Raw genomic sequence first — 23,106 nt, 5'->3', positions numbered from 1 at the left:
TGTGATCCCTAGGTCGCTGGTTCGAATCCGGCTCGAAGTATTTTTTTACGTGCACTGCTGTTTATTATGGGCAAGGTTACATGAAATGTCCTTTCCTTGGAGACTGTAGATTTATGACTGTGATCTCTAGGTCGCTGGTTAAAATCCGGCTTGAAGGATTTTTTATGTGCACTGCTGTTTATTTTGGTCAAGGTTACGTTGATTGTCCTTTCCATGGACATCCATCCTTCGATAGCTCAGTTGGTAGAACGGGGGACTGTAGATTTATAATTGTGATCCCTTGGTCGCTGGTTCGAATCCGGCTCGAAGACTTTTTTTAAATGCACTGCTTTTTTATTTTGGGCAAGGTCACGTTGATTGTCCTTTCAATGTACATCCATCCTTCGATAGCTCAGTTGGTAGAGCGGGGGGCTGTAGATTTACAATTGTGATCTCTCATTCGCTGGTTCGAATCCGGCTCAAAGGATGCTTTATACATACGCTTTACGTTGGGCAATGTTACATGGAATTTCATTTTCTTGGAGATTGATCCTAGGTTGCTGGTTCGAATCCGGCTCGAAGAATTTTTTACGTTTACTGCTGTTTATTTTGGTCAAGGTTACGTTGATTGCCCTGTCAATGCTCATCCATCCTTCGATAGCTCAGTTGGTAGAGCGGGGGACTGTAGATTTATAATTGTGATCCCTAGGTCGCTGGTTCGAATCCGGCTCGAAGGATTTTTTTACGTTCACTGCTGTTTATTTTGGGCAAGGTTACGTTGATTGTCCTTTCAATGTACATCCATCCTTCGATAGCTCATTTGGTAGAGCGGGGGACTGTAGATTTATAACTGTGATCCCTAGGTCGCTGGTTCGAATCCGGCTCGAAGGATTGTTTTACGTGCACTGCTGTTTATTTTGGGCAAGGTTACATGAAATGTCCTTTCCTTGGAGACTGTATATTTATGACTGGGATCTCTAGGTCGCTGGTTAAAATCCGGCTTGAAGGATGTTTTACGTTCACTGCTGTTTATTATGGGCAAGGTTACATGGAATGTCCTTTCCTTGGAGACTGTAGATATATAATTGTGATCCGAAGGTTGCTGGTTTGAATCCGGCTCGAACAATGTTTTTAGGTGGCTTGCTGTTTATTTTGGGCAAGGTTACGTTGATTGTCCTTTCCATGTACATCCATCCTTCGATAGCTCAGTTTTGTATAGCGGGGGACTGTAGATTTATAATTAAGATCCCTAGGTCGCAGGTTCGAATCCGGCTCGAAGGATTTTTTACGTTCACTGCTGTTTATTTTGGTCAAGGTTACGTTGATTGCCCTTTCAATGCTCATCCAACCTTCGATAGCTCAGTTTTGTAGAGCGGGGGACTGTAGATTTATAATTGTGATCCCTAGGTCGCTGGTTCGAATCTGGCTCGAAGTATTTTTTTACGTTCACTGCTGTTTATTTTGGTCAAGGTTACGTTGATTGCCCTTTTAATGTACATCCATCCTTCGATAGCTCAGTTGGTAGAGCGGGGGACTGTAGATTTATAACTGTGATCCCTAGGTCGCTGGTTCGAATACGGCTCGAAGGATTCTTTTACGTGCACTTCTGCTTATTTTGGGCAAGGTTACATAAAATATGCTTTCCTTGAAGACTGTAGATTTATAACTGTGATCCCTAGGTCACTTGTTCGAATACGGCTCGAAGCATTTTTATTACGTTCACTGCTGTTTATTTTGGGCAAGGTTACGTTGATTGTCCTTTTAATGTACATCCATCCTTCGATAGCTCAGTTGGTAGAGCGGGGGACTGTAGATTTATAACTGTGATCCCTAGGTCGCTGGTTCGAATACGGCTCGAAGGATTCTTTTACGTGCACTTCTGCTTATTTTGGGCAAGGTTACATGGAATATGCTTTCCTTGAAGACTGTAGATTTATAACTGTGATCCCTAGGTCACTTGTTCGAATACGGCTCGAAGCATTTTTATTACGTTCACTGCTGTTTATTTTAGTCAAGGTTTTGTCGATTGTCCTTTCCATTTACATCCATCATGCGATAGCTCAGTTGGTAGAGCGGGGGACTGTAAATTTATAATTGTGATCCCTAGATGCTGGGTCGAATACGGCTCGAAGAATTTATTTACGTGAGTTGCTGTTTATTTTGGACAGATTACATGGAATGTCCTTTTCTTGGAGACTGTAGATGTATAACTGTGATCCCTAAATCGTTGGTTCGAATCCTGCTCGAAGAAATTTTTTTAGGTGCACTGCTTTTTTTATTTTTGGTAAGATTACGTTGATTGTCCTTTTAATGTACATCCATCCTTCGATAGCTCAGTTGGTAGAGCGGAGGACTGTAGATTTATAATTGGGATCTCTAGGTCGCTGGTTCGAATCCTGCTCGAAGGATTTTTTTACGTGCAATACTGTTTATTTTGGGCAAGTTTACATTAATTGTCCTTTCCATGTACATCCATCCTTCGATAGCACAGTTGGTAAAGCGGGGGACTGTAGATTTATAATTGTGATCCCTAGGTCGCTGGTTCGAATCTGGCTCGAAGGATTTTTTTATGTTCACTGCTGTTTATTTTGGGCAAGGTTACGTTGATTGTTCCTTCCATGTACATCCATCATGCGATAGCTCAGTTGGTAGAGCGGGGGACTGTAGATTTATAATTGTGATCCCTAAATCGCTGGTTCGAATCCGGCTCGAAATTTTTTTTTAGGTGCACTGCTTTTTTATTTTGGCCAAGTTTACGTTGATTGTCCTTTCAATATACATCCATCCTTCGATAGCTCAATTGATAGAGCGGGGGACTGTAGATTTATATATGTGATCCCTAGGTCGCTGGTTCGAATCCGGCTCGAAGTATTTTTTTACGTGCACTGCTGTTTATTATGGGCAAGGTTACATGAAATGTCCTTTCCTTGGAGACTGTAGATTTATGACTGTGATCTCTAGGTCGCTGGTTAAAATCCGGCTTGAAGGATTTTTTATGTGCACTGCTGTTTATTTTGGTCAAGGTTACGTTGATTGTCCTTTCCATGGACATCCATCCTTCGATAGCTCAGTTGGTAGAACGGGGGACTGTAGATTTATAATTGTGATCCCTTGGTCGCTGGTTCGAATCCGGCTCGAAGACTTTTTTTAAATGCACTGCTTTTTTATTTTGGGCAAGGTCACGTTGATTGTCCTTTCAATGTACATCCATCCTTCGATAGCTCAGTTGGTAGAGCGGGGGGCTGTAGATTTACAATTGTGATCCCTCATTCGCTGGTTCGAATCCGGCTCAAAGGATGCTTTATACATACGCTTTACGTTGGGCAATGTTACATGGAATTTCATTTTCTTGGAGATTGATCCTAGGTTGCTGGTTCGAATCCGGCTCGAAGAATTTTTTACGTTTACTGCTGTTTATTTTGGTCAAGGTTACGTTGATTGCCCTGTCAATGCTCATCCATCCTTCGATAGCTCAGTTGGTAGAGCGGGGGACTGTAGATTTATAATTGTGATCCCTAGGTCGCTGGTTCGAATCCGGCTCGAAGGATTTTTTTACGTTCACTGCTGTTTATTTTGGGCAAGGTTACGTTGATTGTCCTTTCAATGTACATCCATCCTTCGATAGCTCATTTGGTAGAGCGGGGGACTGTAGATTTATAACTGTGATCCCTAGGTCGCTGGTTCGAATCCGGCTCGAAGGATTGTTTTACGTGCACTGCTGTTTATTTTGGGCAAGGTTACATGAAATGTCCTTTCCTTGGAGACTGTATATTTATGACTGGGATCTCTAGGTCGCTGGTTAAAATCCGGCTTGAAGGATGTTTTACGTTCACTGCTGTTTATTATGGGCAAGGTTACATGGAATGTCCTTTCCTTGGAGACTGTAGATATATAATTGTGATCCGAAGGTTGCTGGTTTGAATCCGGCTCGAACAATGTTTTTAGGTGGCTTGCTGTTTATTTTGGGCAAGGTTACGTTGATTGTCCTTTCCATGTACATCCATCCTTCGATAGCTCAGTTTTGTATAGCGGGGGACTGTAGATTTATAATTAAGATCCCTAGGTCGCAGGTTCGAATCCGGCTCGAAGGATTTTTTACGTTCACTGCTGTTTATTTTGGTCAAGGTTACGTTGATTGCCCTTTCAATGCTCATCCAACCTTCGATAGCTCAGTTTTGTAGAGCGGGGGACTGTAGATTTATAATTGTGATCCCTAGGTCGCTGGTTCGAATCTGGCTCGAAGTATTTTTTTACGTTCACTGCTGTTTATTTTGGTCAAGGTTACGTTGATTGCCCTTTTAATGTACATCCATCCTTCGATAGCTCAGTTGGTAGAGCGGGGGACTGTAGATTTATAACTGTGATCCCTAGGTCGCTGGTTCGAATACGGCTCGAAGGATTCTTTTACGTGCACTTCTGCTTATTTTGGGCAAGGTTACATGGAATATGCTTTCCTTGAAGACTGTAAATTTATAACTGTGATCCCTAGGTCACTTGTTCGAATACGGCTCGAAGCATTTTTATTACGTTCACTGCTGTTTATTTTGGGCAAGGTTACGTTGATTGTCCTTTTAATGTACATCCATCCTTCGATAGCTCAGTTGGTAGAGCGGGGGACTGTAGATTTATAACTGTGATCCCTAGGTCGCTGGTTCGAATCCGGCTCGAAGAATTTTTTACGTTCACTGCTTTTTTTTTTGGGCAAGGTTACGTTGATTGTCCTTTTAATGTACATCCATCCTTCGATAGCTCAGTTGGTAGAGCGGGGGACTGTAGATTTATAATTGTGATCCCTAGGTCGCTGGTTCGAATCCGGCTCGAAGGATTGTTTTACGTGCACTGCTGTTTATTTTTGGCAAGGTTACATGGAATGTCCTTTCCTTGGAGACTGTAGATATATAATTGTGATCCGAAGGTTGCTGGTTTGAATCCGGCTCGAACAATGTTTTTAGGTGCCTTGCTGTTTATTTTGGGCAAGGTTACGTTGATTGTCCTTTCCATGTACATCCATCCTTCGATAGCTCAGTTTTGTATAGCGGGGGACTGTAGATTTATAATTGTGATCCCTAGGTCGCTGGTTTGAATCCGGCTCGAAGGATTTTTTTATGTTCACTGCTGTTTATTTTGGGCAAGGTTACGTTGATTGTTCCTTCCATGTACATCCATCATGCGATAGCTCAGTTGGTAGAGCGGGGGACTGTAGATTTATAATTGTGATCCCTAAATCGCTGGTTCGAATCCGGCTTGAAATTTTTTTTTAGGTGCACTGCTTTTTTATTTTGGCCAAGTTTACGTTGATTGTCCTTTCAATATACATCCATCCTTCGATAGCTCAATTGGTAGAGCGGGGGACTGTAGATTTATAATTGTGATCCCTAGGTCGCTGGTTCGAATCCGGCTCGAAGTATTTTTTTACGTGCACTGCTGTTTATTATGGGCAAGGTTACATGAAATGTCCTTTCCTTGGAGACTGTAGATTTATGACTGTGATCTCTAGGTCGCTGGTTAAAATCCGGCTTGAAGGATTTTTTATGTGCACTGCTGTTTATTTTGGTCAAGGTTACGTTGATTGTCCTTTCCATGGACATCCATCCTTCGATAGCTCAGTTGGTAGAACGGGGGACTGTAGATTTATAATTGTGATCCCTTGGTCGCTGGTTCGAATCCGGCTCGAAGACTTTTTTTAAATGCACTGCTTTTTTATTTTGGGCAAGGTCACGTTGATTGTCCTTTCAATGTACATCCATACTTCGATAGCTCAGTTGGTAGAGCGGGGGGCTGTAGATTTACAATTGTGATCCCTCATTCGCTGGTTCGAATCCGGCTCAAAGGATGCTTTATACATGCGCTTTACGTTGGGCAATGTTACATGGAATTTCATTTTCTTGGAGATTGATCCTAGGTTGCTGGTTCGAATCCGGCTCGAAGAATTTTTTACGTTTACTGCTGTTTATTTTGGTCAAGGTTACGTTGATTGCCCTTTCAATGCTCATCCATCCTTCGATAGCTCAGTTGGTAGAGCGGGGGACTGTAGATTTATAATTGTGATCCCTAGGTCGCTGGTTCGAATCCGGCTCGAAGGATTTTTTTACGTTCACTGCTGTTTATTTTGGGCAAGGTTACGTTGATTGTCCTTTCAATGTACATCCATCCTTCGATAGCTCAGTTGGTAGAGCGGGGGACTGTAGATTTATAACTGTGATCCCTAGGTCGCTGGTTCGAATCCGGCTCGAAGGATTGTTTTACGTGCACTGCTGTTTATTTTGGGCAAGGTTACATGAAATGTCCTTTCCTTGGAGACTGTAGATTTATGACTGTGATCTCTAGGTCGCTGGTTAAAATCCGGCTTGAAGTATTTTTTATGTGCACTGTTGTTTATTTTGGGCAAGGTTACGTTGATTGTCCTTTCCATGGACATCCATCCTTCGATAGCTCAGTTGGTAGAACGGGGGACTGTAGATTTATAATTGTGATCCCTAGGTCGCTGGTTCGAATCTGGCTCGAAGTATTTTTTACGTTCACTGCTGTTTATTTTGGTCAAGGTTACGTTGATTGCCCTTTCAATGCTCATCCAACCTTCGATAGCTAAGTTTTGTAGAGCGGGGGACTGTAGATTTATAATTGTGATCCCTAGGTCGCTGGTTCGAATCTGGCTCGAAGTATTTTTTTACGTTCACTGCAGTTTATTTTGGTCAAGGTTACGTTGACTGCCCTTTCAATGCTCATCCAACCTTCGATAGCTCAGTTGGTAGAGCGGGGGACTGTAGATTTATAATTGTGATCCCTAGGTCGCTGGTTCGAATCCGGCTCGAAGAATTTTTTACGTTCACTGCTGTTTATTTTGGGCAAGGTTACGTTGATTGTCCTTTCAATGTACATCCATCCTTCGATAGCTCAGTTGGTAGAGCGGGGGACTGTAGATTTATAACTGTGATCCCTAGGTCGCTGGTTCGAATCCGTCTCGAAGGATATTTTTACGTGCACTGCTGTTTATTTTGGGCAAGGTTACATGAAATGTCCTTTCCTTGGAGACTGTATATTTATGACTGGGATCTCTAGGTCGCTGGTTAAAATCCGGCTTGAAGGATGTTTTACGTTCACTGCTGTTTATTATGGGCAAGGTTACATGGAATGTCCTTTCCTTGGAGACTGTAAATATATAATTGTGATCCGAAGGTTGCTGGTTTGAATCCGGCTCGAACAATGTTTTTAGGTGCCTTTCTGTTTATTTTGGGCAAGGTTACGTTGATTGTCCTTTCCATGTACATCCATCCTTCGATAGCTCAGTTTTGTATAGCGGGAGACTGTAGATTTATAATTAAGATCCCTAGGTTGCAGGTTCGAATCCGGCTCGAAGGATTTTTTACGTTCACTGCTGTTTATTTTGGTCAAGGTTACGTTGATTGCCCTTTCAATGCTCATCCAACCTTCGATAGCTCAGTTTTGTAGAGCGGGGGACTGTAGATTTATAATTGTGATCCCTAGGTCGCTGGTTCGAATCTGGCTCGAAGTATTTTTTTACGTTCACTGCTGTTTATTTTGGTCAAGGTTACGTTGATTGCCCTTTCAATGCTCATCCAACCTTCGATAGCTCAGTTGGTAGAGCGGGGGACTGTAGATTTATAATTGTGATCCCTTGGTCGCTGGTTCGAATCCGGCTCGAAGAATTTTTTACGTTCACTGCTGTTTATTTTGGGCAAGGTTACGTTGATTGTCCTTTTAATGTACATCCATCCTTCGATAGCTCAGTTGGTAGAGCGGGGGACTGTAGATTTATAATTGTGATCCCTAGGTCGCTGGTTCGAATCCGGCTCGAAGGATTGTTTTACGTGCACTGCTGTTTATTTTTGGCAAGGTTACATGGAATGTCCTTTCCTTGGAGACTGTAGATATATAATTGTGATCCGAAGGTTGCTGGTTTGAATCCGGCTCGAACAATGTTTTTAGGTGCCTTGCTGTTTATTTTGGGCAAGGTTACGTTGATTGTCCTTTCCATGTACATGCATCCTTCGATAGCTCAGTTTTGTATAGCGGGGGACTGTAGATTTATAATTGTGATCCCTAGGTCGCTGGTTCGAATCCGGCTCGAAGGATTTTTTACGTTCACTGCTGTTTATTTTGGTCAAGGTTACGTTGATTGCCCTTTCAATGCTCATCCAACCTTCGATAGCTCAGTTTTGTAGAGCGGGGGACTGTAGATTTATAATTGTGATCCCTAGGTCGCTGGTTCGAATCTGGCTCGAAGTATTTTTTTACGTTCACTGCTGTTTATTTTGGTCAAGGTTACGTTGATTGCCCTTTCAATGCTCATCCAACCTTCGATAGCTCAGTTGGTAGAGCGGGGGACTGTAGATTTATAATTGTGATCCATAGGTCGCTGGTTCGAATCCGGCTCGAAGAATTTTTTACGTTCACTGCTGTTTATTTTGGGCAAGGTTACGTTGATTGTCCTTTTAATGTACATCCATCCTTCGATAGCTCAGTTGGTAGAGCGGGGGACTGTAGATTTATAACTGTGATCCCTAGGTCGCTGGTTCGAATCCGGCTCGAAGGATTGTTTTACGTGCACTGCTGTTTATTTTGGGCAAGGTTACATGAAATGTCCTTTCCTTGGAGACTGTAGATTTATGACTGGGATCTCTAGGTCGCTGATTAAAATCCGGCTTGAAGGATTTTTTATGTGCACTGCTGTTTATTTTGGTCAAGGTTACGTTGATTGTCCTTTCCATGGACATCCATCCTTCGAAAGCTCAGTTGGTAGAACGGGGGACTGTAGATTTATAATTGTGATCCCTTGGTCGCTGGTTCGAATCCCTCTCCAATGATTTTGTTACGTGCACTGCTGTTTATTTTAGGGAAGGTTACATGGAATGTCCTTTCCTTGGAGACTTTAGATTTATTTTGGGCAAGGTTACGTTGATTGTCCTTTCAATGTATATCCATCCTTCGATAGCCCAGTTGGTAGAGCGGGGGGCTGTAGATTTATGATTGTGATCCGAAGGTTGCTGGTTTGAATCCGGCTCGAAAAATGTTTTTAGGTGCCTTGCTGTTTATTTTGGGCAAGGTTACGTTGATTGTCCTTTCCATGTACATCCATCCTTCGATAGCTCAGTTTTGTAGAGCGGTGGGCTGTAGATTTATAATTGTGATCCCTAGCTCGCTGGTTCGAATCCGGCTCGAAGGATTTTTTACGTTCACTGCTGTTTATTTTGGGCAAGGTTACGTTGATTGTCCTTTCCATGTACATCCATCCTTCGATAGCTCAATTGGTAGAGCGGGGGACTGTAGATTTATAATTGTGATCCCTAGGTCGCTGGTTCGAATCCGGCTCGAAGAATTTTTTTAAATGCACTGCTTTTTTATTTTGGGCAAGGTCACGTTGATTGTCCTTTCAATGTACATCCATCCTTCGATAGCTCAGTTGGTAGAGCGGGGGGCTGTAGATTTACAATTGTGATCCCTCATTCGCTGGTTCGAATCCGGCTCAAAGGATGTTTTATACATGCGCTTTACGTTGGGCAATGTTACATGGAATTTCATTTTCTTGGAGACTGATCCTAGGTTGCTGGTTCGAATCCGGCTCGAAAAATTTTTTACGTTCACTGCTGTTTTTTTTGGTCAAGGTTACGTTGATTGCCCTTTCAATGCTCATCCATCCTTCGATAGCTCAGTTGGTAGAGCGGGGGTCTGTAGATTTATAATTGTGATCCCTAGGTCGCTGGTTCGAATCCGGCTCGAAGGATTTTTTTACGTTCACTGCTGTTTATTTTGGGCAAGGTTACGTTGATTGTCCTTTCAATGTACATCCATCCTTCGATAGCTCAGTTGGTAGAGCGGGGGACTGTAGATTTATAACTGTGATCCCTAGGTCGCTGGTTCGAATCCGGCTCGAAGGATTGTTTTACGTGCACTGCTGTTTATTTTGGGCAAGGTTACATGAAATGTCCTTTCCTTGGAGACTGTAGATTTATGACTGTGATCTCTAGGTCGCTGGTTAAAATCCGGCTTGAAGGATTTTTTATGTGCACTGCTGTTTATTTTGGTCAAGGTTACGTTGATTGTCCTTTCCATGGACATCCATCCTTCGATAGCTCAGTTGGTAGAACGGGGGACTGTAGATTTATAATTGTGATCCCTAGGTCGCTGGTTCGAATCCGGCTCGAAGTATTTTTTTACGTGCACTGCTGTTTATTATGGGCAAGGTTACATGAAATGTCCTTTCCTTGGAGACTGTAGATTTATGACTGTGATCTCTAGGTCGCTGGTTAAAATAAGGCTTGAAGGATTTTTTATGTGCACTGCTGTTTATTTTGCTCAAGGTTACGTTGATTGTCCTTTCCATGGACATCCATCCTTCGATAGCTCAGTTTGTAGAACGGGGGACTGTAGATTTATAATTGTGATCCCTAAATCGCTGGTTCGAATCCGGCTCGAAATTTTTTTTTAGGTGCACTGCTTTTTTATTTTGGCCAAGTTTACGTTGATTGTCCTTTCAATATACATCCATCCTTCGATAGCTCAGTTGGTAGAGCGGGGGACTGTAGATTTATAACTGTGATCCCTAGGTCGCTGGTTCGAATACGGCTCGAAGTATTTTTTTACGTTCACTGCTGTTTATTTTGGTCAAGGTTACGTTGATTGCCCTTTTAATGTACATCCATCCTTCGATAGCTCAGTTGGTAGAGCGGGGGACTGTAGATTTATAACTGTGATCCCTAGGTCGCTGGTTCGAATACGGCTCGAAGGATTCTTTTACGTGCACTTCTGCTTATTTTGGGCAAGGTTACATGGAATATGCTTTCCTTGAAGACTGTAGATTTATAACTGTGATCCCTAGGTCACTTGTTCGAATACGGCTCGAAGCATTTTTATTACGTTCACTGCTGTTTATTTTGGGCAAGGTTACGTTGATTGTCCTTTTAATGTACATCCATCCTTCGATAGCTCAGTTGGTAGAGCGGGGGACTGTAGATTTATAACTGTGATCCCTAGGTCGCTGGTTCGAATACGGCTCGAAGGATTCTTTTACGTGCACTTCTGCTTATTTTGGGCAAGGTTACATGGAATATGCTTTCCTTGAAGACTGTAGATTTATAACTGTGATCCCTAGGTCACTTGTTCGAATACGGCTCGAAGCATTTTTATTACGTTCACTGCTGTTTATTTTAGTCAAGGTTTTGTCGATTGTCCTTTCCATTTACATCCATCATGCGATAGCTCAGTTGGTAGAGCGGGGGACTGTAGATATATAATTGTGATCCCTAGATGCTGGGTCGAATACGGCTCGAAGAATTTATTTACGTGAGTTGCTGTTTATTTTGGACAGATTACATGGAATGTCCTTTTCTTGGAGACTGTAGATGTATAACTGTGATCCCTAAATCGTTGGTTCGAATCCTGCTCGAAGAAATTTTTTTAGGTGCACTGCTTTTTTTATTTTTGGTAAGATTACGTTGATTGTCCTTTTAATGTACATCCATCCTTCGATAGCTCAGTTGGTAGAGCGGAGGACTGTAGATTTAAAATTGGGATCTCTAGGTCCCTGGTTCGAATCCTGCTCGAAGGATTTTTTTACGTGCAATACTGTTTATTTTGGGCAAGTTTACATTAATTGTCCTTTCCATGTACATCCATCCTTCGATAGCACAGTTGGTAAAGCGGGGGACTGTAGATTTATAATTGTGATCCCTAGGTCGCTGGTTCGAATCCGGCTCGAAGGATTTTTTTATGTTCACTGCTGTTTATTTTGGGCAAGGTTACGTTGATTGTTCCTTCCATGTACATCCATCATGCGATAGCTCAGTTGGTAGAGCGGGGGACTGTAGATTTATAATTGTGATCCCTAAATCGCTGGTTCGAATCCGGCTCGAAATTTTTTTTTAGGTGCACTGCTTTTTTATTTTGGCCAAGTTTACGTTGATTGTCCTTTCAATATACATCCATCCTTCGATAGCTCAATTGATAGAGCGGGGGACTGTAGATTTATATATGTGATCCCTAGGTCGCTGGTTCGAATCCGGCTCGAAGTATTTTTTTACGTGCACTGCTGTTTATTATGGGCAAGGTTACATGAAATGTCCTTTCCTTGGAGACTGTAGATTTATGACTGTGATCTCTAGGTCGCTGGTTAAAATCCGGCTTGAAGGATTTTTTATGTGCACTGCTGTTTATTTTGGTCAAGGTTACGTTGATTGTCCTTTCCATGGACATCCATCCTTCGATAGCTCAGTTGGTAGAACGGGGGACTGTAGATTTATAATTGTGATCCCTTGGTCGCTGGTTCGAATCCGGCTCGAAGAATTTTTTTAAATGCACTGCTTTTTTATTTTGGGCAAGGTCACGTTGATTGTCCTTTCAATGTACATCCATCCTTCGATAGCTCAGTTGGTAGAGCGGGGGGCTGTAGATTTACAATTGTGATCCCTCATTCGCTGGTTCGAATCCGGCTCAAAGGATGCTTTATACATACGCTTTACGTTGGGCAATGTTACATGGAATTTCATTTTCTTGGAGATTGATCCTAGGTTGCTGGTTCGAATCCGGCTCGAAGAATTTTTTACGTTTACTGCTGTTTATTTTGGTCAAGGTTACGTTGATTGCCCTGTCAATGCTCATCCATCCTTCGATAGCTCAGTTGGTAGAGCGGGGGACTGTAGATTTATAATTGTGATCCCTAGGTCGCTGGTTCGAATCCGGCTCGAAGGATTTTTTTACGTTCACTGCTGTTTATTTTGGGCAAGGTTACGTTGATTGTCCTTTCAATGTACATCCATCCTTCGATAGCTCATTTGGTAGAGCGGGGGACTGTAGATTTATAACTGTGATCCCTAGGTCGCTGGTTCGAATCCGGCTCGAAGGATTGTTTTACGTGCACTGCTGTTTATTTTGGGCAAGGTTACATGAAATGTCCTTTCCTTGGAGACTGTATATTTATGACTGGGATCTCTAGGTCGCTGGTTAAAATCCGGCTTGAAGGATGTTTTACGTTCACTGCTGTTTATTATGGGCAAGGTTACATGGAATGTCCTTTCCTTGGAGACTGTAGATATATAATTGTGATCCGAAGGTTGCTGGTTTGAATCCGGCTCGAACAATGTTTTTAGGTGGCTTGCTGTTTATTTTGGGCAAGGTTACGTTGATTGTCCTTTCCATGTACATCCATCCTTCGATAGCTCAGTTTTGTATAGCGGGGGACTGTAGATTTATAATTAAGATCCCTAGGTCGCAGGTTCGAATCCGGCTCGAAGGATTTTTTACGTTCACTGCTGTTTATTTTGGTCAAGGTTACGTTGATTGCCCTTTCAATGCTCATCCAACCTTCGATAGCTCAGTTTTGTAGAGCGGGGGACTGTAGATTTATAATTGTGATCCCTAGGTCGCTGGTTCGAATCTGGCTCGAAGTATTTTTTTACGTTCACTGCTGTTTATTTTGGTCAAGGTTACGTTGATTGCCCTTTTAATGTACATCCATCCTTCGATAGCTCAGTTGGTAGAGCGGGGGACTGTAGATTTATAACTGTGATCCCTAGGTCGCTGGTTCGAATACGGCTCGAAGGATTCTTTTACGTGCACTTCTGCTTATTTTGGGCAAGGTTACATGGAATATGCTTTCCTTGAAGACTGTAAATTTATAACTGTGATCCCTAGGTCACTTGTTCGAATACGGCTCGAAGCATTTTTATTACGTTCACTGCTGTTTATTTTGGGCAAGGTTACGTTGATTGTCCTTTTAATGTACATCCATCCTTCGATAGCTCAGTTGGTAGAGCGGGGGACTGTAGATTTATAACTGTGATCCCTAGGTCGCTGGTTCGAATACGGCTCGAAGGATTCTTTTACGTGCACTTCTGCTTATTTTGGGCAAGGTTACATGGAATATGCTTTCCTTGAAGACTGTAGATTTATAACTGTGATCCCTAGGTCACTTGTTCGAATACGGCTCGAAGCATTTTTATTACGTTCACTGCTGTTTATTTTAGTCAAGGTTTTGTCGATTGTCCTTTCCATTTACATCCATCATGCGATAGCTCAGTTGGTAGAGCGGGGGACTGTAGATTTATAATTGTGATCCCTAGATGCTGGGTCGAATACGGCTCGAAGAATTTATTTACGTGAGTTGCTGTTTATTTTGGACAGATTACATGGAATGTCCTTTTCTTGGAGACTGTAGATGTATAACTGTGATCCCTAAATCGTTGGTTCGAATCCTGCTTGAAGAAATTTTTTTAGGTGCACTGCTTTTTTTATTTTTGGTAAGATTACGTTGATTGTCCTTTTAATGTACATCCATCCTTCGATAGCTCAGTTGGTAGAGCGGAGGACTGTAGATTTATAATTGGGATCTCTAGGTCGCTGGTTCGAATCCTGCTCGAAGGATTTTTTTAAGTGCAATACTGTTTATTTTGGGCAAGTTTACATTAATTGTCCTTTCCATGTACATCCATCCTTCGATAGCACAGTTGGTAAAGCGGGGGACTGTAGATTTATAATTGTGATCCCTAGGTCGCTGGTTCGAATCCGGCTCGAAGGATTTTTTTATGTTCACTGCTGTTTATTTTGGGCAAGGTTACGTTGATTGTTCCTTCCATGTACATCCATCATGCGATAGCTCAGTTGGTAGAGCGGGGGACTGTAGATTTATAATTGTGATCCCTAAATCGCTGGTTCGAATCCGGCTCGAAATTTTTTTTTAGGTGCACTGCTTTTTTATTTTGGCCAAGTTTACGTTGATTGTCCTTTCAATATACATCCATCCTTCGATAGCTCAATTGATAGAGCGGGAGACTGTAGATTTATATATGTGATCCCTAGGTCGCTGGTTCGAATCCGGCTCGAAGTATTTTTTTACGTGCACTGCTGTTTATTATGGGCAAGGTTACATGAAATGTCCTTTCCTTGGAGACTGTAGATTTATGACTGTGATCTCTAGGTCGCTGGTTAAAATCCGGCTTGAAGGATTTTTTAAATGCACTGCTTTTTTATTTTGGGCAAGGTCACGTTGATTGTCCTTTCAATGTACATCCATCCTTCGATAGCTCAGTTGGTAGAGCGGGGGGCTGTAGATTTACAATTGTGATCCCTCATTCGCTGGTTCGAATCCGGCTCAAAGGATGCTTTATACATACGCTTTACGTTGGGCAATGTTACATGGAATTTCATTTTCTTGGAGATTGATCCTAGGTTGCTGGTTCGAATCCGGCTCGAAGAATTTTTTACGTTTACTGCTGTTTATTTTGGTCAAGGTTACGTTGATTGCCCTGTCAATGCTCATCCATCCTTCGATAGCTCAGTTGGTAGAGCGGGGGACTGTAGATTTATAATTGTGATCCCTAGGTCGCTGGTTCGAATCCGGCTCGAAGGATTTTTTTACGTTCACTGCTGTTTATTTTGGGCAAGGTTACGTTTATTGTCCTTTCAATGTACATCCATCCTTCGATAGCTCATTTGGTAGAGCGGGGAACTGTAGATTTATAACTGTGATCCCTAGGTCGCTGGTTCGAATCCGGCTCGAAGGATTGTTTTACGTGCACTGCTGTTTATTTTGGGCAAGGTTACATGAAATGTCCTTTCCTTGGAGACTGTATATTTATGACTGGGATCTCTAGGTCGCTGGTTAAAATCCGGCTTGAAGGATGTTTTACGTTCACTGCTGTTTATTATGGGCAAGGTTACATGGAATGTCCTTTCCTTGGAGACTGTAGATATATAATTGTGATCCGAAGGTTGCTGATTTGAATCCGGCTCGAACAATGTTTTTAGGTGGCTTGCTGTTTATTTTGGGCAAGGTTACGTTGATTGTCCTTTCCATGTACATCCATCCTTCGATAGCTCAGTTTTGTATAGCGGGGGACTGTAGATTTATAATTAAGATCCCTAGGTCGCAGGTTCGAATCCGGCTCGAAGGATTTTTTACGTTCACTGCTGTTTATTTTGGTCAAGGTTACGTTGATTGCCCTTTCAATGCTCATCCAACCTTCGATAGCTCAGTTTTGTAGAGCGGGGGACTGTAGATTTATAATTGTGATCCCTAGGTCGCTGGTTCGAATCTGGCTCGAAGTATTTTTTTACGTTCACTGCTGTTTATTTTGGTCAAGGTTACGTTGATTGCCATTTCAATGCTCATCCAACCTTCGATAGCTCAGTTGGTAGAGCGGGGGACTGTAGATTTATAATTGTGATCCCTAGGTCGCTGGTTCGAATCCGGCTCGAAGAATTTTTTACGTTCACTGCTGTTTATTTTGGGCAAGGTTACGTTGATTGTCCTTTTAATGTACATCCATCCTTCGATAGCTCAGTTGGTAGAGCGGGGGACTGTAGATTTAAAATTGTGATCCCTAGGTCGCTGGTTCGAATCCGGCTCGAAGGATTGTTTTACGTGCACTGCTGTTTATTTTTGGCAAGGTTACATGGAATGTCCTTTCCTTGGAGACTGTAGATATATAATTGTGATCCGAAGGTTGCTGGTTTGAATCCGGCTCGAACAATGTTTTTAGGTGCCTTGCTGTTTATTTTGGGCAAGGTTACGTTGATTGTCCTTTCCATGTACATCCATCCTTCGATAGCTCAGTTTTGTATAGCGGGGGACTGTAGATTTATAATTGTGATCCCTAGGTCGCTGGTTCGAATCCGGCTCGAAGGATTTTTTTATGTTCACTGCTGTTTATTTTGGGCAAGGTTACGTTGATTGTTCCTTCCATGTACATCCATCATGCGATAGCTCAGTTGGTAGAGCGGGGGACTGTAGATTTATAATTGTGATCCCTAAATCGCTGGTTCGAATCCGGCTCGAAATTTTTTTTTAGGTGCACTGCTTTTTTATTTTGGCCAAGTTTACGTTGATTGTCCTTTCAATATACATCCATCCTTCGATAGCTCAATTGGTAGAGCGGGGGACTGTAGATTTATAATTGTGATCCCTAGGTCGCTGGTTCGAATCCGGCTCGAAGTATTTTTTTACGTGCACTGCTGTTTATTATGGGCAAGGTTACATGAAATGTCCTTTCCTTGGAGACTGTAGATTTATGACTGTGATCTCTAGGTCGCTGGTTAAAATCCGGCTTGAAGGATTTTTTATGTGCACTGCTGTTTATTTTGGTCAAGGTTACGTTGATTGTCCTTTCCATGGACATCCATCCTTCGATAGCTCAGTTGGTAGAACGGGGGACTGTAGATTTATAATTGTGATCCCTTGGTCGCTGGTTCGAATCCGGCTCGAAGACTTTTTTTAAATGCACTGCTTTTTTATTTTGGGCAAGGTCACGTTGATTGTCCTTTCAATGTACATCCATACTTCGATAGCTCAGTTGGTAGAGCGGGGGGCTGTAGATTTACAATTGTGATCCCTCATTCGCTGGTTCGAATCCGGCTCAAAGGATGCTTTATACATGCGCTTTACGTTGGGCAATGTTACATGGAATTTCATTTTCTTGGAGATTGATCCTAGGTTGCTGGTTCGAATCCGGCTCGAAGAATTTTTTACGTTTACTGCTGTTTATTTTGGTCAAGGTTACGTTGATTGCCCTTTCAATGCTCATCCATCCTTCGATAGCTCAGTTGGTAGAGCGGGGGACTGTAGATTTATAATTGTGATCCCTAGGTCGCTGGTTCGAATCCGGCTCGAAGGATTTTTTTACGTTCACTGCTGTTTATTTTGGGCAAGGTTACGTTGATTGTCCTTTCAATGTACATCCATCCTTCGATAGCTCAGTTGGTAGAGCGGGGGACTGTAGATTTATAACTGTGATCCCTAGGTCGCTGGTTCGAATCCGGCTCGAAGGATTGTTTTACGTGCACTGCTGTTTATTTTGGGCAAGGTTACATGAAATGTCCTTTCCTTGGAGACTGTAGATTTATGACTGTGATCTCTAGGTCGCTGGTTAAAATCCGGCTTGAAGTATTTTTTATGTGCACTGTTGTTTATTTTGGGCAAGGTTACGTTGATTGTCCTTTCCATGGACATCCATCCTTCGATAGCTCAGTTGGTAGAACGGGGGACTGTAGATTTATAATTGTGATCCCTAGGTCGCTGGTTCGAATCTGGCTCGAAGTATTTTTTACGTTCACTGCTGTTTATTTTGGTCAAGGTTACGTTGATTGCCCTTTCAATGCTCATCCAACCTTCGATAGCTAAGTTTTGTAGAGCGGGGGACTGTAGATTTATAATTGTGATCCCTAGGTCGCTGGTTCGAATCTGGCTCGAAGTATTTTTTTACGTTCACTGCAGTTTATTTTGGTCAAGGTTACGTTGACTGCCCTTTCAATGCTCATCCAACCTTCGATAGCTCAGTTGGTAGAGCGGGGGACTGTAGATATATAATTGTGATCCCTAGGTCGCTGGTTCGAATCCGGCTCGAAGAATTTTTTACGTTCACTGCTGTTTATTTTGGGCAAGGTTACGTTGATTGTCCTTTTAATGTACATCCATCCTTCGATAGCTCAGTTGGTAGAGCGGGGGACTGTAGATTTATAACTGTGATCCCTAGGTCGCTGGTTCGAATCCGGCTCGAAGGATATTTTTACGTGCACTGCTGTTTATTTTGGGCAAGGTTACATGAAATGTCCTTTCCTTGGAGACTGTATATTTATGACTGGGATCTCTAGGTCGCTGGTTAAAATCCGGCTTGAAGGATGTTTTACGTTCACTGCTGTTTATTATGGGCAAGGTTACATGGAATGTCCTTTCCTTGGAGACTGTAGATATATAATTGTGATCCGAAGGTTGCTGGTTTGAATCCGGCTCGAACAATGTTTTTAGGTGCCTTGCTGTTTATTTTGGGCAAGGTTACGTTGATTGTCCTTTCCATGTACATCCATCCTTCGATAGCTCAGTTTTGTATAGCGGGAGACTGTAGATTTATAATTAAGATCCCTAGGTTGCAGGTTCGAATCCGGCTCGAAGGATTTTTTACGTTCACTGCTGTTTATTTTGGTCAAGGTTACGTTGATTGCCCTTTCAATGCTCATCCAACCTTCGATAGCTCAGTTTTGTAGAGCGGGGGACTGTAGATTTATAATTGTGATCCCTAGGTCGCTGGTTCGAATCTGGCTCGAAGTATTTTTTTACGTTCACTGCTGTTTATTTTGGTCAAGGTTACGTTGATTGCCCTTTCAATGCTCATCCAACCTTCGATAGCTCAGTTGGTAGAGCGGGGGACTGTAGATTTATAATTGTGATCCCTTGGTCGCTGGTTCGAATCCGGCTCGAAGAATTTTTTACGTTCACTGCTGTTTATTTTGGGCAAGGTTACGTTGATTGTCCTTTTAATGTACATCCATCCTTCGATAGCTCAGTTGGTAGAGCGGGGGACTGTAGATTTATAATTGTGATCCCTAGGTCGCTGGTTCGAATCCGGCTCGAAGGATTGTTTTACGTGCACTGCTGTTTATTTTTGGCAAGGTTACATGGAATGTCCTTTCCTTGGAGACTGTAGATATATAATTGTGATCCGAAGGTTGCTGGTTTGAATCCGGCTCAAACAATGTTTTTAGGTGCCTTGCTGTTTATTTTGGGCAAGGTTACGTTGATTGTCCTTTCCATGTACATGCATCCTTCGATAGCTCAGTTTTGTATAGCGGGGGACTGTAGATTTATAATTGTGATCCCTAGGTCGCTGGTTCGAATCCGGCTCGAAGGATTTTTTACGTTCACTGCTGTTTATTTTGGTCAAGGTTACGTTGATTGCCCTTTCAATGCTCATCCAACCTTCGATAGCTCAGTTTTGTAGAGCGGGGGACTGTAGATTTATAATTGTGATCCCTAGGTCGCTGGTTCGAATCTGGCTCGAAGTATTTTTTTACGTTCACTGCTGTTTATTTTGGTCAAGGTTACGTTGATTGCCCTTTCAATGCTCATCCAACCTTCGATAGCTCAGTTGGTAGAGCGGGGGACTGTAGATTTATAATTGTGATCCATAGGTCGCTGGTTCGAATCCGGCTCGAAGAATTTTTTACGTTCACTGCTGTTTATTTTGGGCAAGGTTACGTTGATTGTCCTTTTAATGTACATCCATCCTTCGATAGCTCAGTTGGTAGAGCGGGGGACTGTAGATTTATAACTGTGATCCCTAGGTCGCTGGTTCGAATCCGGCTCGAAGGATTGTTTTACGTGCACTGCTGTTTATTTTGGGCAAGGTTACATGAAATGTCCTTTCCTTGGAGACTGTAGATTTATGACTGGGATCTCTAGGTCGCTGATTAAAATCCGGCTTGAAGGATTTTTTATGTGCACTGCTGTTTATTTTGGTCAAGGTTACGTTGATTGTCCTTTCCATGGACATCCATCCTTCGAAAGCTCAGTTGGTAGAACGGGGGGACTGTAGATTTATAATTGTGATCCCTTGGTCGCTGGTTCGAATCCCTCTCCAATGATTTTGTTACGTGCACTGCTGTTTATTTTAGGGAAGGTTACATGGAATGTCCTTTCCTTGGAGACTTTAGATTTATTTTGGGCAAGGTTACGTTGATTGTCCTTTCAATGTATATCCATCCTTCGATAGCCCAGTTGGTAGAGCGGGGGGCTGTAGATTTATGTTTGTGATCCGAAGGTTGCTGGTTTGAATCCGGCTCGAAAAATGTTTTTAGGTGCCTTGCTGTTTATTTTGGGCAAGGTTACGTTGATTGTCCTTTCCATGTACATCCATCCTTCGATAGCTCAGTTTTGTAGAGCGGTGGGCTGTAGATTTATAATTGTGATCCCTAGGTCGCTGGTTCGAATCCGGCTCGAAGGATTTTTTACGTTCACTGCTGTTTATTTTGGGCAAGGTTACGTTGATTGTCCTTTCCATGTACATCCATCCTTCGATAGCTCAATTGGTAGAGCGGGGGACTGTAGATTTATAATTGTGATCCCTAGGTCGCTGGTTCGAATCCGGCTCGAAGAATTTTTTTAAATGCACTGCTTTTTTATTTTGGGCAAGGTCACGTTGATTGTCCTTTCAATGTACATCCATCCTTCGATAGCTCAGTTGGTAGAGCCGGGGGCTGTAGATTTACAATTGTGATCCCTCATTCGCTGGTTCGAATCCGGCTCAAAGGATGTTTTATACATGCGCTTTACGTTGGGCAATGTTACATGGAATTTCATTTTCTTGGAGACTGATCCTAGGTTGCTGGTTCGAATCCGGCTCGAATAATTTTTTACGTTCACTGCTGTTTATTTTGGTCAAGGTTACGTTGATTGCCCTTTCAATGCTCATCCATCCTTCGATAGCTCAGTTGGTAGAGCGGGGGTCTGTAGATTTATAATTGTGATCCCTAGGTCGCTGGTTCGAATCCGGCTCGAAGGATTTTTTTACGTTCACTGCTGTTTATTTTGGGCAAGGTTACGTTGATTGTCCTTTCAATGTACATCCATCCTTCGATAGCTCAGTTGGTAGAGCGGGGGACTGTAGATTTATAACTGTGATCCCTAGGTCGCTGGTTCGAATCCGGCTCGAAGGATTGTTTTACGTGCACTGCTGTTTATTTTGGGCAAGGTTACATGAAATGTCCTTTCCTTGGATACTGTAGATTTATGACTGTGATCTCTAGGTCGCTGGTTAAAATCCGGCTTGAAGGATTTTTTATGTGCACTGCTGTTTATTTTGGTCAAGGTTACGTTGATTGTCCTTTCCATGGACATCCATCCTTCGATAGCTCAGTTGGTAGAACGGGGGACTGTAGATTTATAATTGTGATCCCTAGGTCGCTGGTTCGAATCCGGCTCGAAGTATTTTTTTACGTGCACTGCTGTTTATTATGGGCAAGGTTACATGAAATGTCCTTTCCTTGGAGACTGTAGATTTATGACTGTGATCTCTAGGTCGCTGGTTAAAATAAGGCTTGAAGGATTTTTTATGTGCACTGCTGTTTATTTTGCTCAAGGTTACGTTGATTGTCCTTTCCATGGACATCCATCCTTCGATAGCTCAGTTGGTAGAACGGGGGACTGTAGATTTATAATTGTGATCCCTTGGTCGCTGGTTCGAATCCGGCTCGAAGACTTTTTTTAAATGCACTGCTTTTTTATTTTGGGCAAGGTCACGTTGATTGTCCTTTCAATGTACATCCATCCTTCGATAGCTCAGTTGGTAGAGCGGGGGGCTGTAGATTTACAATTGTGATCCCTCATTCGCTGGTTAGAATCCGGCTCAAAGGATGCTTTATACATGCGCTTTACGTTGGGCAATGTTACATGGAATTTCATTTTCTTGGAGATTGATCCTAGGTTGCTGGTTCGAATCCGGCTCGAAGAATTTTTTACGTTTACTGCTGTTTTTTTTGGTCAAGGTTACGTTGATTGCCCTTTCAATGCTCATCCAGCCTTCGATAGCTCAGTTGGTAGAGCGGGGGACTGTAGATTTATAATTGTGATCCCTAGGTCGCTGGTTCGAATCCGGCTCGAAGGATTTTTTTACGTTCACTGCTGTTTATTTTGGGCAAGGTTACGTTGATTGTCCTTTCAATGTACATAAATCCTTCGATAGCTCAGTTGGTAGAGCGGGGGACTGTAGATTTATAACTGTGATCCCTAGGTCGCTGGTTCGAATCCGGCTCGAAGGATTGTTTTACGTGCACTGCTGTTTATTTTGGGCAAGGTTACATGAAATGTCCTTTCCTTGGAGACTGTAGATTTATGACTGTGATCTCTAGGTCGCTTGTTAAAATCCGGCTTGAAGGATTTTTTATGTGCACTGCTGTTTATTTTGGGCAAGGTTACGTTGATTGCCCTTTCAATGCTCATCCAACCTTCGATAGCTCAGTTGGTAGAGCGGGGGACTGTAGATTTATAATTGTGATCCCTTGGTCGCTGGTTCGAATCCGGCTCGAAGAATTTTTTACGTTCACTGCTGTTTATTTTGGGCAAGGTTACGTTGATTGTCCTTTTAATGTACATCCATCCTTCGATAGCTCAGTTGGTAGAGCGGGGGACTGTAGATTTATAATTGTGATCCCTAGGTCGCTGGTTCGAATCCGGCTCGAAGGATTGTTTTACGTGCACTGCTGTTTATTTTTGGCAAGGTTACATGGAATGTCCTTTCCTTGGAGACTGTAGATATATAATTGTGATCCGAAGGTTGCTGGTTTGAATCCGGCTCGAACAATGTTTTTAGGTGCCTTGCTGTTTATTTTGGGCAAGGTTACGTTGAT

The 23,106-nt window shown here is 42.6% G+C and overlaps 26 non-coding genes across 26 annotated transcripts; all 26 read left to right on the top strand.

Moving 5' to 3' along the window:
• The first annotated feature begins 630 nt into the window (after positions 1-630).
• On the top strand, positions 631-716 carry Trnay-gua. The gene is given in 2 exon segments: positions 631-667; positions 681-716. It is a non-coding gene; the product is annotated as a tRNA-Tyr (tRNA).
• A 2,724-nt stretch (positions 717-3,440) lies between these two features.
• Trnay-gua lies at positions 3,441-3,526 on the top strand. The gene is given in 2 exon segments: positions 3,441-3,477; positions 3,491-3,526. It is a non-coding gene; the product is annotated as a tRNA-Tyr (tRNA).
• A 1,039-nt stretch (positions 3,527-4,565) lies between these two features.
• On the top strand, positions 4,566-4,651 carry Trnay-gua. Its single transcript is given in 2 exon segments — positions 4,566-4,602; positions 4,616-4,651. It is a non-coding gene; the product is annotated as a tRNA-Tyr (tRNA).
• A 67-nt stretch (positions 4,652-4,718) lies between these two features.
• On the top strand, positions 4,719-4,804 carry Trnay-gua. Its single transcript is given in 2 exon segments — positions 4,719-4,755; positions 4,769-4,804. It is a non-coding gene; the product is annotated as a tRNA-Tyr (tRNA).
• Positions 4,805-5,976: 1,172 nt separating this feature from the next.
• Positions 5,977-6,062, top strand: Trnay-gua. Its single transcript is given in 2 exon segments — positions 5,977-6,013; positions 6,027-6,062. It is a non-coding gene; the product is annotated as a tRNA-Tyr (tRNA).
• Positions 6,063-6,130: 68 nt separating this feature from the next.
• Positions 6,131-6,216, top strand: Trnay-gua. Its single transcript is given in 2 exon segments — positions 6,131-6,167; positions 6,181-6,216. It is a non-coding gene; the product is annotated as a tRNA-Tyr (tRNA).
• A 493-nt stretch (positions 6,217-6,709) lies between these two features.
• Trnay-gua lies at positions 6,710-6,795 on the top strand. Its single transcript is given in 2 exon segments — positions 6,710-6,746; positions 6,760-6,795. It is a non-coding gene; the product is annotated as a tRNA-Tyr (tRNA).
• A 918-nt stretch (positions 6,796-7,713) lies between these two features.
• Positions 7,714-7,799, top strand: Trnay-gua. The gene is given in 2 exon segments: positions 7,714-7,750; positions 7,764-7,799. It is a non-coding gene; the product is annotated as a tRNA-Tyr (tRNA).
• Positions 7,800-8,447: 648 nt separating this feature from the next.
• Positions 8,448-8,533, top strand: Trnay-gua. Its single transcript is given in 2 exon segments — positions 8,448-8,484; positions 8,498-8,533. It is a non-coding gene; the product is annotated as a tRNA-Tyr (tRNA).
• Positions 8,534-9,635: 1,102 nt separating this feature from the next.
• Positions 9,636-9,721, top strand: Trnay-gua. The gene is given in 2 exon segments: positions 9,636-9,672; positions 9,686-9,721. It is a non-coding gene; the product is annotated as a tRNA-Tyr (tRNA).
• Positions 9,722-9,789: 68 nt separating this feature from the next.
• Trnay-gua lies at positions 9,790-9,875 on the top strand. The gene is given in 2 exon segments: positions 9,790-9,826; positions 9,840-9,875. It is a non-coding gene; the product is annotated as a tRNA-Tyr (tRNA).
• Positions 9,876-12,598: 2,723 nt separating this feature from the next.
• Positions 12,599-12,684, top strand: Trnay-gua. The gene is given in 2 exon segments: positions 12,599-12,635; positions 12,649-12,684. It is a non-coding gene; the product is annotated as a tRNA-Tyr (tRNA).
• A 2,570-nt stretch (positions 12,685-15,254) lies between these two features.
• Positions 15,255-15,340, top strand: Trnay-gua. The gene is given in 2 exon segments: positions 15,255-15,291; positions 15,305-15,340. It is a non-coding gene; the product is annotated as a tRNA-Tyr (tRNA).
• A 766-nt stretch (positions 15,341-16,106) lies between these two features.
• Positions 16,107-16,192, top strand: Trnay-gua. The gene is given in 2 exon segments: positions 16,107-16,143; positions 16,157-16,192. It is a non-coding gene; the product is annotated as a tRNA-Tyr (tRNA).
• Positions 16,193-16,259: 67 nt separating this feature from the next.
• Positions 16,260-16,345, top strand: Trnay-gua. The gene is given in 2 exon segments: positions 16,260-16,296; positions 16,310-16,345. It is a non-coding gene; the product is annotated as a tRNA-Tyr (tRNA).
• Positions 16,346-17,517: 1,172 nt separating this feature from the next.
• Trnay-gua lies at positions 17,518-17,603 on the top strand. Its single transcript is given in 2 exon segments — positions 17,518-17,554; positions 17,568-17,603. It is a non-coding gene; the product is annotated as a tRNA-Tyr (tRNA).
• A 68-nt stretch (positions 17,604-17,671) lies between these two features.
• On the top strand, positions 17,672-17,757 carry Trnay-gua. The gene is given in 2 exon segments: positions 17,672-17,708; positions 17,722-17,757. It is a non-coding gene; the product is annotated as a tRNA-Tyr (tRNA).
• Positions 17,758-18,250: 493 nt separating this feature from the next.
• On the top strand, positions 18,251-18,336 carry Trnay-gua. The gene is given in 2 exon segments: positions 18,251-18,287; positions 18,301-18,336. It is a non-coding gene; the product is annotated as a tRNA-Tyr (tRNA).
• A 67-nt stretch (positions 18,337-18,403) lies between these two features.
• Positions 18,404-18,489, top strand: Trnay-gua. Its single transcript is given in 2 exon segments — positions 18,404-18,440; positions 18,454-18,489. It is a non-coding gene; the product is annotated as a tRNA-Tyr (tRNA).
• Positions 18,490-19,254: 765 nt separating this feature from the next.
• Positions 19,255-19,340, top strand: Trnay-gua. Its single transcript is given in 2 exon segments — positions 19,255-19,291; positions 19,305-19,340. It is a non-coding gene; the product is annotated as a tRNA-Tyr (tRNA).
• A 648-nt stretch (positions 19,341-19,988) lies between these two features.
• Positions 19,989-20,074, top strand: Trnay-gua. The gene is given in 2 exon segments: positions 19,989-20,025; positions 20,039-20,074. It is a non-coding gene; the product is annotated as a tRNA-Tyr (tRNA).
• Positions 20,075-21,177: 1,103 nt separating this feature from the next.
• On the top strand, positions 21,178-21,263 carry Trnay-gua. Its single transcript is given in 2 exon segments — positions 21,178-21,214; positions 21,228-21,263. It is a non-coding gene; the product is annotated as a tRNA-Tyr (tRNA).
• A 68-nt stretch (positions 21,264-21,331) lies between these two features.
• On the top strand, positions 21,332-21,417 carry Trnay-gua. Its single transcript is given in 2 exon segments — positions 21,332-21,368; positions 21,382-21,417. It is a non-coding gene; the product is annotated as a tRNA-Tyr (tRNA).
• Positions 21,418-22,278: 861 nt separating this feature from the next.
• Positions 22,279-22,364, top strand: Trnay-gua. The gene is given in 2 exon segments: positions 22,279-22,315; positions 22,329-22,364. It is a non-coding gene; the product is annotated as a tRNA-Tyr (tRNA).
• A 68-nt stretch (positions 22,365-22,432) lies between these two features.
• On the top strand, positions 22,433-22,518 carry Trnay-gua. Its single transcript is given in 2 exon segments — positions 22,433-22,469; positions 22,483-22,518. It is a non-coding gene; the product is annotated as a tRNA-Tyr (tRNA).
• A 338-nt stretch (positions 22,519-22,856) lies between these two features.
• Positions 22,857-22,942, top strand: Trnay-gua. Its single transcript is given in 2 exon segments — positions 22,857-22,893; positions 22,907-22,942. It is a non-coding gene; the product is annotated as a tRNA-Tyr (tRNA).
• Positions 22,943-23,106: the final 164 nt, after the last annotated feature.

This window comes from Nematostella vectensis, chromosome 3 (assembly GCF_932526225.1).
Source record: "Nematostella vectensis chromosome 3, jaNemVect1.1, whole genome shotgun sequence".
In the NCBI taxonomy this organism is placed as follows: Eukaryota; Metazoa; Cnidaria; class Anthozoa; order Actiniaria; family Edwardsiidae; genus Nematostella; species Nematostella vectensis.
The sequence above is the reverse complement of the archived record's forward strand: the minus strand, read 5'-3'. Positions and strand labels throughout refer to the sequence as shown.